Source organism: Ambystoma mexicanum, chromosome 6q (genome assembly GCF_040938575.1).
Source record: "Ambystoma mexicanum isolate Mex_15411 chromosome 6q, UKY_AmexF1_1, whole genome shotgun sequence".
Lineage (NCBI taxonomy): Eukaryota > Metazoa > Chordata > Amphibia > Caudata > Ambystomatidae > Ambystoma > Ambystoma mexicanum.
This window is the reverse complement of record NC_090937.1, coordinates 752,941,599-752,961,987: the sequence shown is the minus strand read 5'-3', so window position 1 is coordinate 752,961,987 and position 20,389 is coordinate 752,941,599.

Genomic DNA, 20,389 nt, shown 5'->3' with positions numbered 1-20,389 from the left:
CTTGAAACGCACGCGTGCGCATGCGCTTGCTTTCTCACGCTTGTGCCTCCTTGCGCCTGCTTGCGCTGGGATTTTCGGTGCACGTTTGTTCCATGAATCGGCCCCTTAGTGCTGTTGGTTACCTTTGTAGACCTATTGGTGTTCTGTCAAACAGCACTAAGTCATCAGCATATAGCAAATGAGAAATAGGTTGTTGTTCCAGTCTCGGTGGGAATGCTCTAATGGCATATATATGATTTTTCAGTTCCCTGATATAATAGTTGAAGAGGGTTGTGGCTAGACCACAGCCTTGGTTTAATCCGTGGGTTGTGTGTATGCACTTAGTTAAAACACCTTCTTGCGTTCACCTGAACTGTTGTTTCTGTGTATAGTTGTTGGATTGCACTGATGATATGTGAAATCGTCCTCTATCAGTTTTTGCCACAATAGCTCTCTTGATATGGAATTGAAGGCTAGGTGAAAGTCTATAAAAGCTATGAACAAGGATTCCTTAGTCAGCCATATTTGATTTGATAGTGCTGTTAATATTAATAAATGTATTGATGTCCCAAGGCCTTGTACATGCAAAGATTTTCCCTGTATTTTCAAGCAACGCTATTGGCCTGTAATTGAAAGGTAGGTTTCCATTTCTTTTTTTAAAAATTGGTTTTATAATTGAATATTTCCAGCTCTTCAGAATTATTCCTGTTTTTTTTATTTCTTTGAATATTTCATTGATAAATGCAGCCCATTGATCTGGGTGTTTTTTCAGTGTTGCATTGCTGACACTATCCGGGTCTGGGGCATGTGAATTGCTTAGTTTTTCAATCAGCAACAGTCCAACTTTGGTCAAATCAAAGTTGAGATGGTCAAAAGTAGTTTTATCGGTTGTCAAATTATATTTTGTTGCTGCTATTTCCGCTGCTGATCCTGATATGTACTCTTCCCATAGAAGTAATGTGGATGTATTGTGGACCAGTATTTCTTGCTTCATTGAGTAGTTTCCATATCTGTTGGCTTGATTTGGAAGCTAGGGCTGATATCATTAATTTGTTGTTTCTCTGTTGTTGCATGACTTTGTGATGTTTTACAAAATTCTTGTATTTTGTACGACTGTTGGTGGCCTTCTTCGTTGCTTCTTGCCACCCTGGTGTTTTAATGATCTTAATTCTGCTTTCATTTTTTTCTAGCCTTTTTGATTGCTAAGTCGCATATACTTTGTTGTTTGATCTTTGGTGTGTTGATTCCTGAGATTTCTTCTTTAAACATCATTTTTGCTTGTGTATAGTCCTCACCCAATTGTTTTGTCTGTTTTTTGTTTGCAATAGTTAAGGTTGTTAGTAATTTATTAAAAATTGTAGTCTGTCATTTTAATTTTAGTCTGTTGTTCCGTAGGTGTGCAATGTGGTGTATAAAATTGATTCTCAGTTTATTTAGAATATTGATACTTGATTGTTAGTATGTTATGGTCACTGAGTACTGTCTGTATTATGTTAAATTCTTTCACTAGGGCTATCGCTTCCTCCGAGATTAATGCATATTCGATGATTGAAGATGCTGTATCTCTTTTCCAGGTGTCTTTCGGCGGGCAGTCACTTTCAAAGGTTCGATTGAGCACTGTTAAATTTCTTTGTTTTATTAGAGCTACCCATCTCTTAGCTTTCGGTTGTATTGGATTCGCTTTCCCCTTAATGCATGTTATATTTTAATCTCTTGTTACAAGGATTGTATATGCTGTTGTTTCAAGTTCTATTATATCTAACAGTCTTGTTATCATCACAAATAATTCCTCCGCAGTCATTAAATTAGTGTTCCAATGGATATTCAATATTGCTATATGCGAGAATTGTCTGTTTTGTTCGTTGCATAGATCGTGTGTAGGGATGCGGATTCTTCCATGGGGTCAATTTTGCTTTTAGATCTTGTTTTGCTGCTATTATCAGAAATTGTTATTATTTCAAAAGGTGGCCATATGGGAATGTTTGCCATCCAAGTCTCTTGCACAATTAGTAAATGGTATGCAATTAGGAGTTTGCTTAGTACTGGGTCAACTAAATGAGCGAATCCTCTGGTGTTCCATATAGCAATATTAAATGTACTTAGGTTATGTTTCATCTGGCTCTATTGGATTCCCTTATGCCTTGTTTGTTTTAAAGCTTGTTTTAACCAGTTCCATGTGGGATTGGGTTTGGGGAAAGTTGGTTTTATCCAAATATATCCTTCTCCTTGATTCGCTGGTTGCTCCTTCACAATTTACAATGCGAGGTTAAGAGTCATCTTATACACTAGGTCTTCTGCTGTGTGTTCTTATATACTGTGTTGCTCGGCTTGCTTGAGGGCTTTTTCATCTATTCTAGCTTTTGCACCAGCTGGTGAAAGGCGTAATACACGTTGTAAAAAGGCAGATTTTTCAGCCCATATTGTTTCTTTTATCACTTGCAATTTTATTATTAAGTCTGCATTATTCATTTTTCATGACTAGAATAGGAGTACCCCTTGTATATCACATGAACGTATTCTACCCAAATTCGGTCTCTCGGACATGATTGTGAAGACGGTCTTTCTATTTGGATAAGGGTTGTTTGTTTCTTTCTCTTTCTACAATCAATATATTTATTGTGTCTTTATAGTTCAAATGTCTACTATTTGATGAAGCCTTTGCCTTTAATTTCTGTTCAGTCCCCTTTCTCTTGTTTGTCTCACTTGCTTTATATATATTGCTCTCTGGTTGATTGTTCGATTTATCTGTGCACCGTTTGGGGCTTTTGTTTTGTTTTCGTTCTGGTGCCTTATAATCTTTCTCTTGCCTTGGTCTGGTAGGTGGTTTCTTTTTTTTTATTTAATAAGGGTTTGCATCAGATTTGCGCTTTTTTGTTCTAATGTTTGATATTTGAGGCTATCATTATTTCCTTTTTGTGTACGTATTGCAAATGAAATTGCCTCTTCAAGTGGGTCAAAGCTGTCTTTATTTGCATTGTTATCTGGAATGGTTGTGATTGAATATGTTGAGAGGTTGAGCAACTGTTCTTCATCATTGCATGGGTTCTCTCCTTTTTCGATGGTACTAATTTGTTGCTCTTGTACTTCTCATCAGGGCTGTGGTTGAATTGTTGCTTTTTGTGATAATCTCTTTTTTTGTTTTTCCTACTTGTTTAGGTGGTGTTGATATTACATCAATACATTGTTTCACCTTACTCTTATTTGTTGTATTTTTAATACTTGATTTTTTGATTTTGCTGTTGTAAGTTGCTCTGATATATATATATATATATATATATATATTTTTCTTTCTGCAACCGATTGGTTTAAAAACTGCAAATACTGAAATATCTTCTGTTGAGTGCCTGATAATTTGGTCCTCGCTATCCGCTTGCTGTATTTCATTGTCTGGTGTCTCAACTGCCTTCCTATACATCTGAGAAATGTTTTGGATTACTGACTCATTTCTGTCCAATATAATTGTATCTTGGTTACTTCTTTGAATTGCATCTGGGGCACGCAGCACAGAATTTATATTCTCCTTGTAGCTGTCTATGGTATTAAGAATGCCTGGTAAAGCTTCAACTATTAAGTCAGTTTTGGCCATAAGTGAGGTTACATTATTAATTAGTGTTACATTATGTTCCATTTTCCTAGTAAGGACCTCATAAACTTTTGTCAATGTAAAAAGTCAATTGTTAATTGCAGTCAACGTTTTTTCTAACAGAATTGACTAATGTTGCGGCAATCCAAATGATGGTCATGGGGCTGGTTTTGTGAATGAAATAACTGATGTTGGTGATCGTATTGAGGAACTGTTTGGGGATTCTGGGTATAAAATCGGTGAGTTTGATAGATTTGCCATATTTTCTCTATTCTCTGTGTTTATATACTAATCTTGCGTTTCAGGGACGACCATCTGTTCTATGGTTAATTTTCTCACTGTTTGATTTTTTTTTGGTGTATTTCTCGCATCATCAACGATACATGAGTTGTTTAAATCTCTTTGACTTATATCCATATCGGTAGTTCGTTAAGGTAATATTATTGGTTTCTGTACTGCTTGTGAATATAATAAGGGTCTCGTTGCATTGTCATGATTATTTATTTGTGCTTTGTAAAGCTGCTTCCTGTTGTCTATCGTGGGATGTGATTGGTAGTCACTATGTTTTTCTCTTTCAAGTTTTATTGCATCTTCAGGTTGCGTACGGTATGCCAGTAAATCTGCATCAGATATACGATTTTCTGGCAGTATTCTAAAAACGGCCTTGACCTTCACGCTGAGTTTCTATACTTTTCTTTTTCAATTGTTTACTTGCTGTGGCACACATTGGGGCATCCGGCTTTAGATGATAGAAATTCTGTATGTCTATGGAGATAGATTTTGATTGTTTGCCCTTGGTCAAAGGTACCAATAACGGTACCGAGTCCGCCCTCATTCAATGAGGATTTACCGGTCTAGTGGGACCTTTGCGGGACCAGTAAATCCCCATTGAAAATACCATTCCCCATTCCCATTTGAGCCCCCATAGGGCTCAATGGGAATGGGGAAGGTGCAAATAACGGTACCGCAATTTACGGTACCATTATTTGCTCCTTGGACCCTTTGCGACTCCCGCTAAGGCCGCCTGGTAAAACAAGGCGGCCTTAGCAGGAGCCGCAAAGGGACCTCGGAACAGGGTGCAAAGGGATTACCGGCACCGATGTCCTTAACGGTGCCCGGTATCCCTTTGCGCCCTACTCAGAATGAGGCCCTTCTCTCAATTAGAAATCGCAACGCAGGAGTGCCGGCGGCTGGACGGCTGGTCAGCTGAACAGTCTAACAGCACTCGCATGCGCAGTCCCGTGTTGCGCACGGGGGCTTGTATTTATGATGTTAGTAATTAGGGACGTGGCTTTGAGAGCCTCTATGGAAAAAAGGATGAATATATGTTTATGTGTACTAATTACAAGTCAACATAGAGTATATATTGCGTATGGTCGTTCTCTTACAAGTTTCCTTTTAGTAGGTGGTTTGCACACCGTATAACGCTGGAAGACAATTCACAGGGGAATGCCGTCTGATCACAGACAGAGAGATTTCCAGCACGAATCAGCACTCGCACGTGCACTCCCATGTTCAGCGCGCACGCGTTGCACTTGGGGGCTTGTATTTTTGCTGTTAGTAATTAGGTGCGTTGCTTTGAGAGCATCTATAGAAAAAAGGATGAATATATGTTTATATGTACTAATTACAAGTCAACATAGAGTATATATTGCGTATGATCGTTCTCCTACCAGTTTGCTTTTAGTAGATGGTTCACACAGGGTATAACGCTGAAAGACAATTCACAGGGGAATGCAGTCCGATCACAGACAGAGAGATTTCCAGCATGAATCAGCACTCACACGTGCATTCCCACGTTGTGCACACGCGTTGCGCATGGGGGCTTGTATTTATGCTGTTAGTAATTAGGGGCGTGGATTTCAGAGCCTTAGTTTGCTTTTAGTAGATGGTTCGCAGAGCATATAACGCTGGAAGACAATTCACAGGGGAATGCAGTCCGATCACAGACAGAGAGATTTCCAGCACCAATCAGCACTCGCACGTGCACGTCGCAAAATTATGAAATTCAATGAAAAAACTTTGTTAAAGGGCCGTTATGGTTAAGTTGCACTAAAGAAACCTATCAAATTCAGTGAAAAACATTGCTATAGGGACATTATGGTTACAAGTAAAACCGAAAAGCCCTGGTTCTCTCTAAGCTGGACTACTGCAACAGCCTCTTATGCTTGGCCTCAAGCCCACGTACCATATCTCTCCAGCCCTGAAATCTCTCCACTGGCTCCCGGTGGCTGCAAGGATCAAGCTCAAGGCCCTTTGCAATGTCCACAAGGCTTTCTGGGGCCGGGGCCCACACTAAATCCAAACGCTCTCTTCCTGAATACCTGCCTTCTCAAGCCCTTCTCTCAGCTACCTCCAACTCTCTAAGGGTCAGACGCTTCTGCAGGCAGAGAGTGGGGGTAGATCTCGCCCCTCTGCAGGTGCCTCCCTCTGGAATGGCCTCCCTGCCCCTCTCAAACTTGAGCTAGACCACCTGAAGTTCCAGAAGCAGCTCACAGCTTTCCTCTTCTCCTCTGATTTCTCTCTCTCCCCTTCTGACCTACCTGACCTACCTACCTGCTGTACCGACTGGTTGCTTGGCTGCCCTCAGAATCTCACCGGGTACAAGGCTCTCCATTGATCGGACACCCCAGCATTGCCTCCGGGCCTTCCACGCACATAGGGGATGTAACTGTAACCTCTATAGTCCCTTGCTTCCTTTGCACTTACCCAGAGGCCCACTGCCCCGTGCTGCACTTACTCGGAGCATTGCTGCTCTGCTGTCCCTGTCCCTCTCATTGGCACTCCCCCAGACTCCTTCCCCTTTCACTTCTCGTTCTCGCACTTGCACAATCTGAATGACACAAGGCCTAGTAAGATCGTTTGTCTTGTCCTCCCTCTGTCTTGCCCCCTTGTCTCGTCGCACCGAGAAACACTTGTGTACAGGCACGTTATACATGAGTTATCATATCATATCACTGTAGCATCACTGTAGCAACACATGTTCATGCTGATAGTTCCCAATATATGCTAGAATAGCATTGAGAATGAACCTTTTAATACTGACTGTGCACAATTTATGCCAACGTTGTCACGTGACATTTGCTTTTGAATTCCATCGAAAATATGCCAGCATGCGAATGTGAAGCACTTTTATGCCCAGCGTATGCCCCCTACTTTACCAAACATACAGAAACATGCTTGCTTTGCACACACACACCATACATTTCATTCACACGTTTCTCACGCAGCTGTGATGGTGTCATTGCACACAAACACACACCATACATGCAATTCACACGTTTCTCACACAGCTGTGATGGTGTCCTCTTTCTTGAGTCCAGGGCTCCTACATCACATTGTTTCAGCCCATGCCTTGCCATGGAACTCACTGTCAGAGAGAGGCCATGCCGCATCTTCACTCTCACACACCGCGCTGCACACTCACTTTGTATTCTGCCTTCCTGCTCACTCTCAGGCGCCATCCTTGCTTCTGCTCCTCCATTCTTGCTAGAGGATGTGAAGCAGATCCCAAGTACGTTTAGGACGTACATGGCATGAAGGTAACGTGCAGGGCATGCGATGAGGACAGCACATTACTAGGTCCTGGAACAAGACACTAAAGCAGTGCTCCTGACCAGCCCTGCCCACCTCCATCCTGCCAATCAGGCCACAGGGTGAGTACAGTGGGGCATGGGGAGAAGGCCCAGGAAGGGCAGCTGCCCCTGCCGCACCCTTGTGCCATCACTGAGAGGATATGATTGTAACCTAATGCATCCATCATTCCCCTTTCATTCTGATGCAGTGCAGCCATAGTTTATTATAGAATACACAGCTACCATGTTTTGAAACCACAAACCATATCTTTCACCATTTGAGATGCTTTTGTTACTATTATGCTGTCAGTATGAATGATCCTTTTTTCTCACCTGGCACGGTTGCATTGAACATATGTATTGCGGGTGTGTACAAATTTGCCATACTTAATGTCCATCCTCCTCAGTCAACGCAATGGCAGGATCTCTGCCCAGGGCCATTTTCTTTCCGTTGCCATTGCGGCTGCTTTCTCTGATCCTTGCTTTTCGGAAACCGATGCTGGATTTAATTGCCAGAAGAGGCTAAATATGTCTGAAGGAAAGCCTGACACTGCACCGTTTCCTGAATGAGTTCTGTCTGAATGAAAGAGATAACATTTTCTCCAGTACCAAATGTGAACATCCGTGAACCCCGGTTAAGGTACAGCCGGTGACCAGTAGTGCACTGCAAGTAGCTACAGCCGCCATCTCACCGCAGCTAGGAGGTTTAGAACGACGGGCTCCCGCGCCCGACGAAGGAGGGCCCCTCGGCGGGGGCCCCCCTTAGTGCCGACTGCCTCACGAGGCATGGTGGCTCGAGGATCCATGGGGGAGGGGGGGGTGAGCCACGCATCGCACCCCATGGAGGGGGGTGGAGGGGCAGGTGACGTCATCACCTCGCGCGCCCATTGGGCTTAAATACCCTGGGAAAGGTCGCTGGGTCTCTCTTGCCGGCTCTCGCCTACGTTGCTGTTGTCCTGTTGCTGCCGCGTATATCCTGCGTTGCTGTTCTCCTGCTGCAGTCCGGTGTCGGGCGTTCGAAGTCGTAGCTTCGGAGAAACAGTGCTGCTGATCCGGTTCCTGTCGGGAAGGAAGGAAAGGGAGAGCGGGCTAAGCGAAGGCGAAAGGGTACGTGAAATAATTCCAGTTACAGTTAAATCCTGTATCCCAAGAGGACGATTGCCGATGGCAAGGGCAGTCCGTTTTGTCTGCACGTCTCTCCCTGCGGTGTGGGGGCTTAATATAGAGGGGGCGATTCGGGGGATCATACACGCTGCTCGACGGGAGCAGGAAGGGTACTAGGTTGTGGGGAGGTAGCAACTGGGAGGCCCACGCACGGGTGTACAAGATGTGGTTTATGGGCCTGCACGGGCTTAACCGCATGTTATGATCGTCGCAAGAATAGGAATGTGTATGGGATGCGGCAAGTTGAAAATTTTCGTTGTAGCAATACACAATAATTAAATGCATGGCCAGGGTCGGGAAACAGGAAAAGGGTAGGCCCGTGGGTAGGGGGCACCAGAAACTGTAGCGGGGTTGCATCCTGGGCGTGGTAGTCAGTTGGAAGGAGTTGCAGTGGTTTGTTGGTGGGGACGGGCGGGGTGCATGCGGGAATAGCATCAGCGTGTAGAAAAGGGGAGACGGCACTGTTCAGACTGTAGGCTTCCTGTGCAGCGTAGTAGCCAGGGGTAATTAACAGCTGGTGCAAGGACATGTCGGAGGTCGGATCCACAGCGGTGCGGCGAACTTCAGAAGAGGGCCCAAGAAAGGGAGTAGCAGATGGGAGGAGGCCATTGCAATGGAGGCCTCACATTCCGTGGCGCTCATGGACCCTCCAGGAGAACGCAGGGGGGGTTTGGTTTGCCAAACAGTTTAGAGGACAGACCAGGGCGCCCGAGGGACTTTCGCCATCAATGTGGGTTTCGCCGGTTTTCTTGCAGAAAGTTGAGCTTTTGTAAAAGCAAACATTTAAGGTAGTTAGTTGGTTGAGAGGTGTTAGGTTTTACAGCGAAGGAGTACGGGTAGGTGGGGTTACACGGGTGGTTAGTCGGTTTGGACAGGCGGGGACAGGCGATGGTGATGAACATGCACGAGGGATAGGGTCGGGAAGTTGGTTTCGGTGAATTGGTCAAGGTTTCGATAGGAGCGGGGTGTAAAACTATGGGTTCGCGTCGCCACGAAAGCCGGCGGACCAGAGGTTTTGGACTTTCAAGCCTTCCGTTTTAGCGAGCGCTAATAGCATGCCGTACAGGAGTTGGTGGCAACGGCGTCACAGTGGTGGTTGGGCAGGGGGGGGGGGTGGAAGGTTTGGTCGACTGCATGGAATTGTGATTTGCTACTGCTTGGGTTGTCGAGTACGATTAACCTATTGGTTGCTTCCTTGAATTTCTTTTACAGATTTGTCGGCAGCATGTATTGTGGGGGTGGGGGGCCGGCGGCCAAGCAGATTTGGGTCTTTTGAGCTTCGGTTTCCGTTACCGCCATCTTACAGCATGAGTGCATGGGGATTTGGAGGGTAAAGGTGATACCGTGACGGCTGTGGGCTGTGTTGGGGGGGTGGGGGGAGGTTGTGGCCCGGAAGGTTTAGAATTTTAACGGGTTGCACGGCAAGGCTTAAGGCGCGCGGGACAACACGACGGCATGGAATTGGTGCGTTAGCCATTGCATTGGCTATGCTAATCACTAATAATTCATTCTTTAGGCGAGGCGACGCGGGTTCGCAGGTCGGCTCGTGCTAGCACGGCTGCTAAAACGTGGGCGCATGGGGATTTCGTTTTGCGTTGCATTGGGTTGTCGATTAATTGTTTTAAAAGGTTAACACCTTTACAGGCTGCCGGCAACGTCGTGTTAAAATTAATGGTGTTGTTTGAGCAAACGGTGTACATGTTAGGAGCGCCAACGCTAACGGTCCCCACCGTCTTTCGCCCAGGGCGGGGGGCGGTGGCCTCAGGCCTCAACAGTGCACTGTCGGGGCAAGTGATGGGCGGCATCACAGATGGTGGGGTGGCTGGGGAGAGCGTTCGCCAGGCAGGGCTGGGTTCGGCCGTGCATTAAGCTAAGCCCACAAGGGCCAGTTTGGAGGAAAGGGAGCGGTTGGGGAGGTGGGTGGGGGCCTTCAAAGGGGGGAAGCGGCCGCGGCGCCCGGTGCTCAAGGGGGGGGCGGGGCAGTTAGGTCTGGTGGCACATGGCGGGGGGAGCACAGACAAGGCTTACAGGTGACAGAGCTGGGCTAAGGGGTGCAGCGGTAGGTGCCATTAATTCTACCGGAGAGGCACGGGCTTGGGGGGCTGCAGGCTGGTGGGCATGATCGTGCTGGCCCCCTCCGAGTTTTGGAGACATGGGGTTAGCCATGACGGCCCGGGTATGAGTGCGAGGTATTGCTCGTGGGGGGGGGGGGGAGAAAAAAAAAAAAAACGGATTTAGCTGCGATGCGGCGCAGGCAGAAGGGGAGGGCTATGGCGGGCAGGGGGGGGCGAAATCAGCGGAGGCACAATATTGGGAACATGACCGGCCGGGGTGCCATAGGTGGACGGTCCTGCAAGGGCGAACAAAGTAGATGAACGAGAGAGGGGGAGCCATATTTGGCCCTCCAGGTGCATCAGGAAGGCTTTAAAGGACAGAGAGGGTAATGGAGTGCTCGCATGGGCTACTGGTGGCCAACACTGCCCACCCCGACCGTCCATTCAAGACCCCTGTAATAATCATGCAATGCACCCCTTGGTTTCCCTTAGCTCATGCATTTTCTCCCATCTCCCAGGACGAGCCAGGTATTCAATCGACATCACCGATTCGTCGGAAGGATGTTGCACGGGGAGCTGGGGGCAATGGCTACACTATGGTGGCTGCGTCGGGTTAGGACAGGTTAGGGCACGCAGGTCAGTAACCAACTCCCAAGGGGGTTTTTGAGGCCGACAGTTGCTCTCTGTATGTGATTTCCTTAGGTGTGCGGTTGCTGGTTCTCAGGCCAGGCTCGTAGATGGGGTCGTATTCAGATTTCGCTATGCCGGGTTTAATTTGCTTAAGATTCTGGTTTGTAATTTACACCGTTTACAGTTTGCTGGCAGTGCTATGGAAAATTCGATTTGGGTGCTGGGTAGATAAGTGGTGCTAGAGTTTATTGTTGCAATACCACTTTCGGTTGTAAGGTTTAAGGCAGGTGCCACCCCCATTCCCCAGTTATTCATTTTGCATACCCCGCGACAATATAAGCACGGCAATGAATATGGACAGCAAGCAGGTTTACCTGTTGCAGCGCGCGCCAGCACTTCAAATTCACAAGAAGGCGGAAGCCGCGACAGGCGCGCAATGCAAGGAGCCCCTGCAATATATGCAGGCGCTGGGTAGAACACAGATGGCCATTGGACACAAGAAAGGGGAGTCAGTAACGCGGCACGTTGGTTAATAATGCAATGAGGGTCACCTGGAACCGTAACACTAAAAGGAATGGTGCAAAGGGTAAACGGTCACACTGAAATTACGCTTTATTGCAATTAGGCCGAAGGGTATCGGGTCTTACAGCACCATGGCATCGCACATCCACCCAACCCTCATCTATCCTGCTCGGTGTGGCCCCGGTATGCTAACTGGTGCAGCTGGCCAATTAGTTATGGCGTTATGAAACTCGCCTGGAAAGGATGTCGCGTTCCATTTGCATTCTCGCTTAATGCGGTAATGCACTTTATGGCTGCGGGGTGGGCGGGACAGTACTTTTGATCTGTTTGCCTTATCGCGTTGCATGCAATATGGAAGGAAGGCAGCACGAGTATGGTCGCGGGCAGGAGCGGCTAAGGTTCTAGTGTGCGCAGGGGAGCATTGGCCTATAAGGAACTATGGAGATTCCCCGGCGGGCCTCGGTACCCTGGGGCTCTTGGGTGTAAATTCTGAATTTGCCCATAGAAAATGCTCTGGGCTGGCAGAAATGTCATATGTGGCCCACTTTGACGCGATTTGGGGGGGGGTTACGCTGGAGGATCTCCAGAAAGGGGTTGGTGGGATAACGTAAGGGATACTAGGTGAGTGATGGCCAAAAAGCAAAGTTTTAACACCCATTCAAACACATCTCGGGGGGTGATGAGGAAAAGGGGGGTTGATAATTTGCACGGCCATTGTTGGAACACGAGAAGAAGAGGTGGAGTAGGGGCGTCAAAGCGGTTGCAATGCCTCTTGGCAATGGCGGCACGGGTGACGGGGAGTTTTTCCTTCCGGGTGGGCGCCATAGAAGGCATTGGTTGCTGGCACGGGTGGTAAACATACGTGCTGAGATAATAGGGCAGTTGATATGTCCAAATAAGATGGTGCAAGCTTGGCAACGGTGGAAGTGGGGGCACAAGGTAATGCTTGGTCGGGCCGGGTTGGGGAAGTCCGAGGGGGGGGTTTGAGAAATCAGGGCTATGGGAGAGCTGCCTTGGGCCGGTAGAGCCGGAAGTAGAAAAGGGCAACTTACCTCTCACAAGCTATTTAAAGTTTTTCCAGATGGGTCGGCTGGGCACCTATGTTAAGGCAGCCTGCCCCGCAAAGAAGGTTGTTGAACCTATACCTCCAGGGGTAGGTGAGAGGTGGCCGACAGCACCAGTGAGGCCACCGGGATGCTCTGCTTTAACCGTTAGAGCAATTTCAGGAATGTTTTCAGATGGGTTAACCTGCGTACCACTGGGACCACAGGTCCCAGAATGCAACTGGTTCAATGCTAGGCTGGTAAGGAACGGCCTAAGCGGGTTTAAGTTCGGGGGTGTCTACCTGCTGTGGCTAGATTGGGGCAGTCGCTGGATGGGTCAATTTTCACGGCAGGCCCGATAAGACGGGACGGCGGGGGCGCTCGGTTTGCGGTGATGGGCGGGGGGGGGCAAAAAAAAAAAAAAAAAAGTAACTCAACAGGCGCCTAGTCTTAACGCAGCATGACAGTTGCACTTACCATGGAGAGGTGGAGCTGGCTGTGGGCAAAGGGTAGCGGCGTTTGGGTTGGGGAACAGGCTTGGGATTTAAATACATGGGAGGCAGCCATGGGGTTCGCAGGTGCCAGTGGTGGCAGGAGGAAGCAATGGTTGCTAGGAACACCGCACGTTTTTGATACGGTGGGGAATTCTAGAACACACACGTACACAAGTGTTTCAAGGCGCAAAAGGGGTCTGGAAGGGTTGGAGTACCACACAGGGGTTTAATCATTCATGCCATCAGGGCATCACAGGAGGAGGCTAGCATTCCGAGCCATGAGGGGTTTAAACCGCGGTGGGGAATAGGGATGGGTTTCATTACAAGAATATAACCTAAATGGGGTCGGTAACAAAAATAGGATGGCTAGGGGTCCCGATTACCAGGTGGTGTGCAGTGCAATAATAGTGACTTAGCCACGTGGTAGGCAGAGGTTTGGGGGTAGTGCGTTGGCGGTTACTAGGAGGCAGTGAGGGTAGGGCGCGCAAGCCTGATCCCCCTCTCTCTCTGGTAGGAGAGGGGTGCTCGGGCGGGCGAGGGAAGGGGGGCAAAGGGCGGGGGTCGCTAGGTGGGGCAGAGTACGCACACATTTACAGGGGTTGCCAGGAAGGGGGAGTGGGAGATGGTAGAGGTTACACGGGAGGGGGGGGGATCGAAGAATGGGCAAGTCCTTCAGCACACTGAAAGGACGACACATAGCCCTGGAGCATGGGGTTTTGGGGGGGCAACGACAGCTGGTCGGCTTGCTCACCGTGTTTCTTTCATCCTTCAGGGTCCACCAGACAGCTCACGTACCACGCAGGGAGAGGAGCCGGCGGCGAGCCCCCTAGTTTGGGTTAGGAAGACAGGGTCGTCACGCTTCATCTTCCAAGGATCGACCGGGAGAAGATGGGAGACGAGCAGTCGGTAGCAGAAGCTAGGGGCGAGATCGGTCGTTTGCCGCATCCGCTTGAGATAATGAACGCTGAGGCCTGGGCAAGATTTGCAGTGTTGGCCAAGACCGAAGGATGGGAAACTGCGGTGGCCAGGATGGGGGGCCCACAGCCTGACGGCGAAGCGAGCAGCTCCCGGGCTGCAGCCGCCTCCTCCTACTCAGGCACGTCATTACTTACAGGGAGCAGGGGTAACCAGGCGAGTCTTACAGCCAACAAATACGAGGTTTGTGGACACGCAAGGTCGAGCGAACGGTTTGGGGCACCAACGCCAGGGGGCGGCGGCCTACCGGAGGGCGTGTTCCGAGGGCAGGACACCCTGCAGTCATGTGGGAGCAGAGGGCAGGCCGGAAAAAGGGTGAGGCCGGTCCTGCAGAACTGGTTGGCGGCATTCAGAGTCATGGAGCAGACAATAATGGAGAAGGACCACGACCAGGGGCCAGCCCTTCAACACTACAGAGAATGCGTGGTGGAGGAACACAGGAAGTGGGGGGGCATGTTTTGGCTGAGGAACAACCTAAGGTTTAGGAAAAACATGGAGAGCGACCACGGCTTGCGATGGGAGCACAAGCAGGTGGGGGATTAGTGGCTAGGAAAAGGGGGGGTCAACACGGCCCGACAATGGAAGGGGCCGCAGCAAGGGAGGTCAAGGTACGAACAATTGAAAGTAGGGGGCCTACTGGACAATTCTCTTTTAAGGAGCACAAGGGCTCAGCCGGAACTCAATTTTATCAGCAATCATTATTAGATGGGAAGGTAGACAATAACAATGGTCAAATAATAAAACAGACAATAACAATGGTCAAATAATAAAATAGTTTACAAAAGTGCATTACGGATCGTGGTTGGCATGGCTCGTCAAAGTGGGGAAATTCCAAATCAGCAGGGGCCCGGGATGGGTCAAGCATGCCTGATTAGTTCGGAAACTGCGGGTTGCGAAAAAAAAAAAAAAAAAACCAAAAAAAATAAAAATAAAAAAATAATTCACTTATCCAGAGAGGGGGTAAGGGTGATGGTGTACAACCTAAAGGATGCTCTGCAGGGGATGGGTTGCAATTGAACAGCGGCGGGGGGGGGGGGGCGGGGGAGTGTCGAGGTGGGTTTTGCTAAAGAAGGAAGCTGTTCGGGGCCCAAAACGTCCCCCTCCCAAATGGGACGAGGGGGGCCGCCAGTCATGGAACAGAACGGTCAAGGGAAGACCTTTTTCGGCACGCTGCTGCCAGGCAGTTGGCCCTCTTGCGGGGAGCCCATGTCAGCAGCAAACAGTCGGGAAGAGCTCCAGCGGGGAAGGCTGGGACACAAGTCATCACGCCACCGGTTGTTAGCCGGAGGGCCTGCGTGCCTGTTGCGGATGGAATGCACGGGGGGAAAGGCGCATTGTTAGTTAACTGGGGATTCCTGTGCTAAGGCGACCAGGTGCATGAGGGGGAACTCACTGCGGCCAGTGGCCCACTGTGAGTCGTGGCGGTGACACCGGTCGCAGCGACTGGTCTCTGGCCGACAAGCCCAGCGGATGTTACCTGGTGTTCCCGTTAGAAAGTACTGGCGGATACCACAAGGGGAACTGCACAGCCATCAGTTTATTAAGAACGGCGCCCAGGAGTATTAGACTCAAGTACGTTGGTAACTGAGGGGAAGGGGGGCCCCAGAGAAGGGGGCCCTTTGTGATTGGCAGCTTAAGGAGATCGAAAAGAAACTTGGGGGAGGGGGGGCCTTGGAGTGCGGGGGTAGGGGCCAGGAGGAGCAGGGGGGTTAGTTGGGATGGACCCCTCCTTAGACATAGGCAGGGAAAGAGGATGGGGATAAGAAGGATGCTGGGCTCTGGGGGATAGGTAGCGCTTGACGGAGGGGGTTCTCTAGAACAGGAGGGCGCGCTGGGGGCCGGGGGGGATGGGTCTAAGGCGGCAGGGAGAGATAGGGCGGATCGGGGTCTCGTTTGAGGGGGGGAGAGGGGCTCCCTGGTAGGAGGTCCGAAAAGGAAGGAGGAAGACCTGTTTGGGGAGAGAAAGTTAACCGGGATCAATAAGCCAACCTGGGGAAACGGGAAGAGGGAATCCAGGGGAAAGGTAGCAAAAGTAAAATGAGACCGGAACGCATCCTTTTGAAGGAGCCTAAGCGGAAATGGAAAATGTAATGGAAAGTAAAGCACGGAATAGCAATCGCAATGAAATAGCGTTGGGGAAAGAAAATGAAAAGAAATAGCAAAATAAAATGAAAAGAAATTGCAAAGTAAAATGAAAAGAAATTGCAAAATAAAGAAATGAAATGGCCAAAGGGTAGAGAGGGACTGCTGAGGAAGGGACTGGGCGCCCGCGTCTGGTCCCCCAGGGACCAGAAGGGGCGGGGGGGGATAGTTGCTTGCTCTCAGCGCAGAAAATCCTGAGCGTGAACGGAACACCTGTAAGATAACTCCTGACTTTATGTGTAATAAAGTTTGCTGTGGCAATTTTTCCTCCCACTCATCCTACTGGTCTTTGCCTATCCTTTGGGTGGACGGGGGTGGGTTGCTGGGGGAGGAGGGTAGATTGGTAGGAGTGAGAGACGAATGCGGTATGATAACGGGAGGGGCCTGAGGAGCAACAATGGCTGCCACCGTGCCGCCCCACTGAGGGTGTCGGCGCTACGACGGGCTCCCGCGCCCGACGAAGGAGGGCCCCTCGGCGGGGGCCCCCCTTAGTGCCGACTGCCTCACGAGGCATGGTGGCTCGAGGATCCATGGGGGAGGGGGGGTGAGCCACGCATCGCACCCCATGGAGGGGGGTGGAGGGGCAGGTGACGTCATCACCTCGCGCGCCCATTGGGCTTAAATACCCTGGGAAAGGTCGCTGGGTCTCTCTTGCCGGCTCTCGCCTACGTTGCCCTCCCGCCCTCCCCTTTTCAAGGTTGTACTGATGTGTGATGTTTTCTCTTGCAGACAAGCCCAGCGGATGTTACCTGGTGTTCCCGTTAGAAAGTACTGGCGGATACCACAAGGGGAACTGCACAGCCATCAGTTTATTAAGAACGGCGCCCAGGAGTATTAGACTCAGGGGAGGCCCACGTGAATGGGGAGGGTTAGGGGGCTTGGAAGACCTTTCCAACTCCAAAAGTGGGTGGGGGAAATGGGAAATGCATCGTTGGAAACTGAAAATTGGAAAGTGAAGTGCATCGTTGGAAACTGAAAATTGGAAAGGAACAATGAAGTCAGCAACGGGGGGGGGGGTGAAATGAAAACTTGGCACTGGGAACGGGGCTCCGGCAAGTACATTGGTAACTGAGGGGAAGGGGGGCCCCAGAGAAGGGGGCCCTTTGTGATTGGCAGCTTAAGGAGATCGAAAAGAAACTTGGGGGAGGGGGGGCCTTGGAGTGCGGGGGTAGGGGCCAGGAGGAGCAGGGGGGTTAGTTGGGATGGACCCCTCCTTAGCGATAGGCAGGGGAAGAGGATGGGGATAAGAAGGATGCTGGGCTCTGGGGGATAGGTAGCGCTTGACGGAGGGGGTTCTCTAGAACAGGAGGGCGCGCTGGGGGCCGGGGGGGATGGGTCTAAGGCGGCAGGGAGAGATAGGGCGGATCGGGGTCTCGTTTGAGGGGGGGAGAGGGGGTCCCTGGTAGGAGGTCCGAAAAGGAAGGAGGAAGACCTGTTTGGGGAGAGAAAGTTAACCGGGATCAATAAGCCAACCTGGGGAAACGGGAAGAGGGAATCCAGGGGAAAGGTAGCAAAAGTAAAATGAGACCGGAACGCATCCTTTTGAAGGAGCCTAAGCGGAAATGGAAAATGTAATGGAAAGTAAAGCACGGAATAGCAATCGCAATGAAATAGCGTTGGGGAAAGAAAATGAAAAGAAATTGCAAAATAAAATGAAAAGAAATTGCAAAGTAAAATGAAAAGAAATTGCAAAATAAAGAAATGAAATGGCCAAAGGGTAGAGAGGGACTGCTGAGGAAGGGACTGGGCGCCCGCGTCTGGTCCCCCAGGGACCAGAAGGGGCGGGGGGGGATAGTTGCTTGCTCTCAGCGCAGAAAATCCTGAGCGTGAACGGAACACCTGTAAGATAACTCCTGACTTTATGTGTAATAAAGTTTTACTGTGGCAATTTTTCCTCCCACTCATCCTACTGGTCTTTGCCTATCCTTTGGGTGGACGGGGGTGGGTTGCTGGGGGAGGAGGGTAGATTGGTAGGAGTGAGAGACGAATGCGGTATGATAACGGGGGGGGGGGGCTGGGGAGCAACAATGGCTGCCACCGTGCCGCCCCACTGAGGGTGTCGGCGCTAAGGGGCGCGTATGAATGCGTATTCCCTCTCGCCCTCAACCAGCTCTCTGTCATCCGCAGCGCAGAAGGAGCTTGGCTATGGTAATTTCACACAGCCTGGAACATAAACTCGATCTCGGTGCTGTGCCTCGCTTTTGTACATTTACTTTGGCTATCAGCAAAATGTTTGTGAATCGCTGCAGGCGGAAGGGAGCACCGCACTCTTCACGTTTCAGCACACGTTGCTTTTCAAGGAAAATCCAAGATATTGGTATTATAGCGTAAGCCTGGGTACATTTCAAGCTAAAATACACGGGTGTACTCCAATACTCAAAGTTAATGGACATGCGACTCAATACATGCTAAATGTGATAGGGTAAAGATATTGTTAAATATTCAGAAGCGGATACAATAAAGTATTTGAAATATTAATAAATTGCAAGAGCCGGGGAATGAAGTCAACCTTGTTTAATGTCCAAACCCGAACTGGCGGCGTTTATGCGTAACCCCGCCTTTTATCTTTACATGGTGGGCTGCAACCCACAACTAGAGTGAAAAGGGGACAGGTGAATGCCTGTGGACGGATGGGCATAGAAATGGGACATTACATCTATGAAGATAAGCTTTAAGGATGAGAACAGAGTGAGTGAGTGAGTGAGTGAGTGAGTGAGTGAGTGAGTGAGTGAGTGAGTGAGTGAGTGAGTGAGTGAGTGGTCACTTCTAAATGGATGCCTTTCACTTTTCAATTAGCAAAGTATTTGGAAGAATACGAAGAGAGAAAGATGAGGAACTATATGTTGGTCCATTTACAATAGAAATGTTTAGGTGGCTGAGCTCAGACCGGCTGGCCGAGCATTACACAACCCAGACACCCAGAGAAATACCCTTCTATCTCGCCGCGAGATGTGTCGAGAATCAGGAAGAACTCGGAAACAACTCTTACCTGATCTGAGGTCCCACCTGCGCTCAGGGATGAGTGGCCAGGGTGAGCCCATGAAGGCACGCATACATATATTTGAGAGCCTTAAAATACATTCAATCAGTAAAGAAAAAAAGTAAGTTTGTTCAGCGTTGAACGCTCTTCGTCATTTTGAGGTTTTAGGTTTTGGTTCCAACTGCTGGTGAAGCCAAAAATGAATGCAATATGTTAGAAAAGGGGAAGAGAGCATGCTTGCGTGTATACATCTATGCCATTGCTTGGGCCATGCCCCCACTATCTCCGCGCCAGGGGTGGACTGGGAACTAAAATAGGCCCTGGAAAACCGAAAGAGGCTCTGGTATTCATTTTCATAGTGGCTTCATATTACACATTTTCAGCAAGGCCAACACGTTTCCTTTGGGAACATTGGGAAATACCACGTCTTGGGAGGATAGCTCAGCGGCAACGTGCTCCCCTTGGAAGCAAGACGACACGGAGCAACATGGGTTTGATCCCCAGGTCCCCACTTAGAAACCTCTGGGTATTAAGCGTGTTATAAATAACCTATCATATCATATCACTCAGAAGAGGCCCAAGGTGCAGAGGCTACTGGGAAATCTCCAGAGTTCCCCATAGGCCGGTCTACCCCTGCCGCGCCTATGCTTTTCAGGCATTGGTGTCCCATGTCACAACAAGACATGCATACATGCATGCCATTGGCTCCTTCATGCTGTCATTCAGGACTAGCAAGTGTGAAATATGGGAAACATCAGGAGTTGAAGTTAAGCAACAGAAGCCTCTGTTGACTACGTGATTAGCTTTATTTATATCTTCCGATAGGGAGGTTTTACAAGTTAACTTGCTGGATGAATACATCTGCCTTCTTATTGCTTTCCTGTAGAGGGTTAGCTTTAATGCCTTTCCAATAGCCTATGTCAATGTGTAAATTAAACCTTCTTCCAGTGACCCTTTGATGGAGCATTTAATGGGATTAAAGGAAAGCAATGTATGATTCTGATTGCTTGGCTTAAATGTCAATGCCGCCTGCTTAAAAAATGTCACATGGTATGTGTTGTTTACAGCTTGCATTCCTAGATAATATTGGAATAAATCCAGGAAGTGGTATGCCATCACTAACTCACGAAGAAAAGTCCTTTCTGTTTGTAAGTATAAGACATTTTAAGGAGTTCTCCTGGATCCAGTAGCTGACATATGGGCTTTTACACATCTCCCGAATTGCTATGAATGAGTTTCCAGTGATTA